The sequence below is a fragment of the Hyperoodon ampullatus genome (assembly GCF_949752795.1).
Source record: "Hyperoodon ampullatus genome assembly, chromosome: 2".
NCBI lineage: Eukaryota > Metazoa > Chordata > Mammalia > Artiodactyla > Ziphiidae > Hyperoodon > Hyperoodon ampullatus.
In genome coordinates this window covers 119,349,783-119,358,870 of record NC_136915.1, presented here as the reverse complement: position 1 = coordinate 119,358,870, position 9,088 = coordinate 119,349,783, and positions in this window count along the sequence as shown.

Sequence of the window (9,088 nt, the reverse complement as noted above, 5' to 3'; positions counted from 1 at the left end):
AGGATGCTTAAATATTTAAAAAATTTTTTCAGTGTAATTCACTATATTAACAGGCCAAAGAAGAAAAATCAGATGATTATCAATTTTTTAAAATTTTATTTATTTATTTTCTTTATTCTTTTGGCTGCATCGGGTCTCAGTTGCTGCACGTGGGGTCTGCGTTGAGGCGTGCCGGATCTTTTGTTGTGGCACAGGCTTCTCTCTAGTTGTGGCGTGCAGGCTCCAGGGCACATGGGCTCTGTAGTTTGCAGCACACAGGCTCTCTCACTGAAGCGTGCAAGCTCAGTAGTTGTGGTGCGCGGGCTTAGTCGCCCCGTGGCATGTGGGATCTTAGTTCCCCGACCAGGGATTGAACCCATGTCCCCTGCATTGGAAGGTGATTCTTTACCACTGGACCACCAGGGAAGTCCCAGATGATCATCAATTAATGCAAAAAAAAAGCGCTTGACGAAATCAACACCCATTGAGATAAAAGGTCTCAGGGAAAAAAAAAAGAGGAATAGAAAAGAACTTCCTCAACTTGATAAAGAGCATCTATAAAAGGCCTACAGCTAACATCATACTTAACAGTGAAACACAGCTTGATTTCCCGCTAAGATAGGAAACAAGTCAAAGATATCTGCTCTCAACACTCTTACTCAACATAATGCTAAAAGTTCTAGCCAGTTTAATAAAGTAAGAAAATAAAATTAAAAGGCTTTCAGATTGGGAAGAGAGAAATAAAAATATCCCTACTTGTACATGATGATAGTCTATGTAGAAAATCTGAAGGATTCATAAAAAACTCCTAGAACTAATAAGTGAATATACAGCAAGTTTGCAAAACACAGGTAAAGAGTAAAAAATTAATTGTATTTCTATATATTTAGCAATGAACATGTGGACTCTGGAATTTAAAATGCAATACCATTTATAATCACTGAAAAGAAATAACAGGTGTAAATCTAACAAAACATGTACAGGATTTGTATGATGAAAACTACATACTACTGATGAAAAAAATTTAATATAAATAAATGGAGAGACATACCATGTTTTATGGATTAGAAAATTTAACATAGTAAAGAAGCCATTCCTCCCCAAACTAATATATTGGTTTAACACAATTCCTGTCAAAATCCTAACAAGATAATTTTGTAGTTATAGACAATATTATTCTAAAATGCACATGGAAAGACAAAGGGACAAGAATAGTTCAAAATAATGTTGAAAAAGAATAAAGTGAGAGAAATAAATCTACAATAATCAAGACTTGACTGGCAGAGGAACAGACATATAAACTAATGGAACAGAACATAGACCCACACAAGTATGTCCAACAGACTTTTGACAAAGGTGCAAAAGTAATTCAATGGGGAAAGACTTTTTAAATAGATGGTTGCTTGAGTAGTTGGTAATTCATAGCAAAAAGGGATCTAATACGAAGCAAAGAGTTCTTAGACTTGATACCAAAAGTATGCACTATTATAAAACAGATTTTCATTGGATATGTGGAAATAATAAATTGAAGAGTTTATTTGACTAATAGTTAAGTCTTAAGTAATCTTGTTAATATAAATACTTGTATAATTTAAATACTCTGATGAAATTGTGCTTTTCAACAAAAATAAAAAAGAAATTAAGGAATATTTAATTCCAGTGGACACAGGAATACAATAAACAAGAGACTAGTGGAGCAAATATCATAGATAGCTTTATACATATTCTTTGGTATTAAAAAAATGTAAAATTAGAAATAAGAAAGGAGATATTATTCAAGAGTAAAAGTTATTACAAATATGGAAGAGATTTCAATGTACAAAATAAAAAGCAAACAAAAGACTTGATCAAACAATCAAAAGTTAATTCTGTGAAAAGACCAATGAAATAGACCTTAGACAAGTCTGATTAAGATAAACAGGGGTATAAAGATGTCTCTTTAGTATTCAACCATTTAACAATAATATTTTATTTAATATCTATGAAGCAATGTTGGGATGACCACAAATCTTGGTCATGCTGTTATAGAAAATTGAGTCATAGGGAATTGACTTTATTTCCCTAATGAGGGGAATGGTATTGAGAAGCAAAACAATTTTCCTGGAATTTCCCAGAAAAGTTCAGGAATTGGAGGAATTAGGTACAACACAAGATGTGGATCAGGAATGATTTTGAAAATAGGGGATAGCTGGAAAATCTGTAAAAGGAGAAGTTAGACTGTTAGAGCCTCTCTCATATCCAGGGGGAGTAGGTGTTTCCAGGTGACTAATTTTCCTTTACCTTAGTTTAATTCTCAGGAGAAATTGAACCAGCCAGGAAGTGCAGGTGAACTCAGGTGAGTTGAGTGAATATGAGGTTGGGCATCAACGGCATCTGTTATATCACCCACACACCCTTTCTCAGGACACATGGCAAACTTGCTCCAACCAAGTAAATCAAGAAATGGGAATACATAAAATTCAGGAAAAAGGGGTTTAATACAGAAGACAGATGAAGGAAAGTCCCAGAACAACAGCTGTGCAGGGGGCCTAGAGATCAAACAATCCAAATTAGTGTCAAAGAGATTTCCAGGAGAAACTTCTTGCTGATGGAAAAAGAAGAAAAAGAAGAAGAAGAAAAAAAGAAAATGAAAAACTATTTGGTGCATTTGCCCACATGGGAAATAGCATTAATCTGCTTCAGAAACTTTTTGAAAAATTTGGAAAAAGCTAACAATAGGCACATAGAAAACTAAGAATGTGACAAAAATGAAGGAGTAATTATCTCTAGATGGAAAAAAAGATTATTCAGGAGAAGAAATGTAATCAGAAAATACTATTTATCTCAGGAATGAACAGTAGCCATAAAACAGTGATAAAACTATATTGGAGCACTGAGTAAGGAAAGTGGGAACTGAGTAACCATGGTATAATAAGAACAGTCTTCATATTCTATAGTAGGAAATCAAATGAATAATATCTAACCTTTAAAATCAAGAAATCATAGCATATTGTATTATTTGGAAATATGGAGATAAATTAACAGACTACATATCTGAACTTGTTGAAAGTGATTGCCTCTGGGGAACAGGACTGAGGAGATGTGAGGGAAGGTACAAGAATCAGTTATTTCTTGTTATATGCCTTGTATTCTGTTATATAATTCAAATTATGTGTGTATTACTTTAACAGATTATTTTAAATTTATTTAAAAATGAAAGAAAACATTGTCTTCACATACACATCTAAAACATTCACATGCCAAAAAATCATATGGACCACATCATTTTGCAATAAAAGTGGAAAATAACAACAAAAAAGATAGTGCTCATTCCCCTTGGAAAGAAAACAAACAAACAGAATGAAACACTCATTTAATAAACTTTGAGTTAAGAAGGAAATAAAACAAAAGTTATAGATTATTTAGAGACAAATAGCAATGACAGAAATACATATCAAAATCGAACAGATGTGGCCCAGCAATCAGAGAAGAAAAAGAAATAAAAGGAACCCAAATCAGAAAAGAAGAAGTAAAGCTGTCACTGTTTGCAGATAACATGATACTCTACATAGAGAATCCTAAAGATGCTACCAGAAAACTACTAGAGCTAATCAATGAATTTGGTAAAGTAGCAGGATACAAAATTAATGCACAGAAATCTCCGGCATTCCTATACACTAATGATGAAAAATCTGAAAGTGAAATTAAGAAAACACTCCCATTTACCATTGCAACAAAAAGAATAAAATATCTAGGAATAAACCTACCTAAGGGGACAAAAGACCTGTATGCAGAAAATTATAAGACACTGATGAAAAAAATTAAAGATGATACAAATAGATGGAGAGATATACCATGTTCTTGAATAGGAAGAATCAACATTTTGAAAATGACTCTACTACCCAAAGCAATCTACAGATTCAATGCAATCCCTATCAAACTACCACTAGCATTTTTCACAGAACTAGAACAAAAACTTTCACAATTTGTATGGAAACACAAAAGACCCCGAATAGCCAAAGCAATCTTGAGACAGAAAAACAGAAGTGGAGGAATCAGGCTCCCTGACTTCAGACTATACTACAAAGCTACAGTAATCAAGACAGTATGGTACTGACACAAAAACAGAAATATAGATCAATGGAACAGGATAGAAAGCCCAGAGGTAAACCCATGCACATATGGTCACCTTATTTTTTATAAAGGAGGCAAGAATATACAATGGAGAAAAGACAGCCTCTTCAATAAGTGGTGCTGGGAAAACTGGACAGGTACATGTAAAAGTATGAGATTAGAACACTCCCTAACACCATATACAAAAATAAACTCAAATGGATTAAAGACCTAAATGTAAAGCCAGAAACTATCAAATTCTTAGAGGAAAACATAGGCAGAACACTCTATGACATAAATCACAGCAAGATCCTTTTTGACCCACCTCCTAGAGAAATGGAAATAAAAACAAAAATAAACAAATGGGACCTAATGAAACTTCAAAGCTTTTGCACAGCAAAGGAAACCATAAACAAGACCAAAAGACAGCTCTCAGAATGGGAGAAAATATTTGCAAATGAAGCAACTGACAAAGGATTAAACTCCAAAGTTTACAAGCAGATCATGCAGCTCAATAACAAAAAAAAACAAACAACCCAATCCAGAAATGGGCAGAAGACCTAAATAGACATTTCTCCAAAGAAGATATACAGATTGCCAACAAACACATGAAAGAATGCTCAACATCATTAATCATTAGAGAAATGCAAATCAAAACTACAATGAGATATCATCTCACACCGGTCAGAATGGACATCATCAAAAAATCTAGAAACAATAAATGCTGGAGAGGGTGTGGAGAAAAGGGAACACTCTTGCACTGCTGGTGGGAATGTAAATTGATACAGCCACTATGGAGAACAGTATGGAGGTTCCTTAAAAAACTACAAATAGAACTACCATACGATCCAGCAATCCCACTACTGGGCATATACCCTGAGAAAACTATAATTCAAAAACAGTCATGTACCAAAATGTTCATTGCAGCTCTATTTACAATAGCCAGGACATGGAAGCAACCTAAGTGTCCATCGACAGATGAATGGATAAAGAAGATGTGGCACATATATACAATGGAGTATTACTCAGCCATAAAAAGAAACGAAATTGAGTTATTTGTAGTGAGGTGGATGGACCTAGAGTCTGTCATACAGAGTGAAGTAAGTCAGAAAGAGAAAAATAAATACCGTATGCTAACACATATATATGGAATCTAAGGGGAAAAAAAAAAGGTCATGAAGAACCTAGGGGTAAGATGGGAATAAAGACACAGACCTACTAGAGAATGGACTTGAGGATATGGGGAGGGGGAAGGGTAAGCTGTGACAAAGTGAGAGTGGCATGGACATATATACACTACCAAATGTAAAATAGCTAGCTAGTCGGAAGCAGCCGCATAGCACAGGGAGAGCAGCTCGGTGCTTTGTGACCACCTAGAGGGATGGGATAGGGAGGGTGGGAGGGAGGGAGATGCAAAAGGGAAGAGATATGGGAACATATGTATAAGTGATTCACTTTGTTATAAAGCAGAAACTAACACACCATTGTAAAGCAAATATACTACAATAAAGATGTTAAAAAAAAAATCTTACAGATGTGGCCAAATAGCAATAAGAGGAAAAGTTATAGCCTTTTGTGAATTTGTTTAAAAACAGAAGTTTAGGGCTTCCCTGGTGGCGCAGTGGTTGAGAGTCTGCCTGCCAATGCAGGAGACACGGGTTCGTGCCCCAGTCTGGGAAGATCCCACATGCCGCGGAGTGGCAGGGCCCGTGAGCCATAGCCGCTGAGCCTGCGCATCTGGAGCCTGTGCTCCGCAACGGGAGAGGCCACAACAGTGAGAGGCCCGCGTACCGCAAAAATGAACAAAACAAAACAAAAACCAGAAGTTTAGAAATAAATGAATAAGACAGTAAATCTAAATAAAGTAGAAGAGGGACTTCCCTGGTGGCCCAGTGGTAAAGAATCCTCCTTCCAATTCAGGGGATGCCAGTTCAATCCCTGGTTGGGGAACTGAGATCCCGCATACTCTGGGGCAACTAAGCCTGTGCACCACAACTACTGAGCTCGCACGCCTCAGCAAGAGAGCCCACATGCCACAAAGTACAGAGCCCACACGCCCTGGAGCCTGCACACCACAACTAGATAGAGAAAACCTGCACACCACAACTAGGGAGAAGCCTGCACACTGCAATGAAGAGCCCACACGCCACAAGGAAAGATCTTGCATGCCATGTATATCTAAGACCAGACGCAGCCAAAAAAATTAAAAGAAAATAGATAAAGAAAATAAATAAATATTTTAAAAATAAAGAAATAAAGTGGAAGAAAGAAATACTACATTAGAAAACAAACAAAAAGGGGACTTCCCTGGTGGTCCAGTGGTTAAGACTCCACCTTCCACTGAAAGGGGCGAGGGTTTGATCCCTGTTTGGGAAAGTAAGATCCTGCATGCCACACAGTGTGGCCAAAAAAAAAAAAAAAAAAGAAAAAAAGAAAAAGAAAACAAACAAAAGGCAAAGACTTGATCATTAAGTCCAAAGCTGTGACAAGACCAAAAAAGACAGACAAATATTTGGCAAGCCTGATTAAGGTAAACAGATATAATGGTCAAGGTGGTCGACTCTTCAAAAAATCATTCCACCTCAAAATGATTAAGCTAAAGTAGGTTATTCCCCTTCTAGTGATTGATTTAGAAATGGACATGTGACCCATTCCTGACCAATATGATGTGATGGGAGGAATGCTGGAGAAAGGTTTTCTCACTCTTAAGAAAGAGACAGAAGAGAGAGTTAGTCCCTTCTTCCTATAGTCCCTTCTTCCTATAGATCTTTGGGAGTGATGCCTGGAACTGCTATAATCATCATGCTGCTAGGCCAAGGGCAATGCCCAAAGGCTTGTAGAAAAGCGGATCCAGAGTCCTGATGCACTGGAGACACCCTGTCTCTGAACTTTTTGTTGTGTGAGATAATACATTTCCTTATTGTTTAAGCCAACTTGAATCAGATTTCCTGTTATTTCCAGCAGAAGTCATCTGACAAAAAAGCAAGCAAGCTCAAAAGCTAGGTATGAGAGGGGGGATGTAAGTACAGACACAAATTATTACCAAAAAATAGAAGAAAATACAGTGTACAGCTGCATACCAATAAAATGGATGATTTTCTAGGAAAGTAACATTTTTCAAAATTGACTCCAAAAGAGGTAGAAAAGCCTGATCAGACAAATAATGACAGGAAAAAAAGTTTGTCAAAGGTCTATCCTAAGAAAGGTATCAAGCCCATAGGATATTATAGGAGAATTCTATCAAATCTAAATTAACTGACATAAAAGGAAGTTGAAGGATCTTAGAAACTATAAGAAACAGGGCCAATTCAGGGCTGTAGGAAGTTAGTCTCATCTGGGCAGTGCCATTGGGATGAATGAACTTCATTTGTTTTCGGTCATAGTGTCACTCTGCTCAAGATTTAAATTCCAGGGAAACAGCTCCTGATTGATCCAGTTTGGGGTGCATGCTCTCCTCTAAAATCAGGCATGAAGTCAGCCCACCTACCCACTTGGACTGAGGGGAGGTAGAGCTATTTAGTCAAAGGGAAATCAGGCTCTGTTACTGGAATCAGGGGAAATTCATGCTGGATAGGAACACTGTCCATTATAATTGGACTGGCAAAAATTAAAAACACTCAACATTGACAGGGGGTCAGGAAATGGGTACCCTAATATGTCCTCCTTTGGGAGGACATGTAAACTGCTTTCTTAAAGATAATATGAGAGTATCCTTTGAGCCAATGATTCTACTGCTAGGAATTTATCCTGCAGAAATACACGTGTAGTCAAAATAATCATCCAAGAATGTTGGTCATTGAAGTATTGTGTATAACAATGAAAAAGTGCTAATATTTAAAATGTTGGTTAAATAAAATATGGCATAGAAATTGTTCTATAGAATACTATATAAACCTTAAAAAAATACTTCCATGGAAGAGCCCCATAATAAACTATTAATCAAAATAAACCAAATGCATAAGCATATGTAAAGTGTGATCCCATTTATGGCCTTAAAAAAACTATAAATATGTATTAGATGCATATCAAAAAAAAAAACAAATATACTCCAAATGTTCGATAGTGGTTACCCACAGAAGGGAGAACAGAATGGGGATGGGGGGCAAAGACAAAATGGAACTCTCAATTTTCCTCTTTGTATTTCTGTATTATTTGAGTTTTCATGCTCACAATGAGTATGACTTTTTGCCTATATGTAAAAATCTAATGTGATCCATATGTTTATACATATTGCTATAGACAGGAATGTGGATTGACATCTTTTAAACCTTAGCATTAGATGCAAGCTTTTATATACAGAATGGATAAACAACAAGGTCCTACTGTATAGCACAGAGACCGATATTCAATATCCTATGATAAACCATAAGGGAAAAAATATTAAAAAAAGAATGTATATATATGTATAACAGAATCACTTTGCTGTACAGCAGAAATTAACACAATATTGTAAATCAACTATACTTCAATAAAAAAATATTAAAACCGAAAAAGAACACTTAGCATTGATTGTTTCTGATTTGTGAATTTATAGGTAATCTTAATTATCTTTTTTGCTTATCTGTATTTTAATTTTATTTTAAAAATTAGCAGAGTAAAATAATTTACATATAAATAAGTTGCTACCATGTAATGTATAAATAAAGGGACATACGTTGTTACTATAAAAATGGGCATGAGTATGTGAACAAGAAAATCGCAAAAGAAGAACTATGAATGGCTAATACTCTTAAACGCTCTAATTCTAAAGCGTGTAGTTTGGCATAAAGTAAGCCCCTCAATAACCCAGTAACTGCAATTACTATTCCTTATTATTATAACAATATGTGAGTATAAATACAGTATGTGAGTATTATAGAAAGCTATGGAAACTACCCAACAAAGGAAGCTGCTAAATCCTGATTGGAAGAATGTTGCACAGTGAAGCTCTTAGAGTCCCAAGAAAAGGAGCCCTCTCCAAGGGCACCAACCAAACTCCCAACGAAGCTGTCAGTCACGTTTCTAACCTACCGGGAAC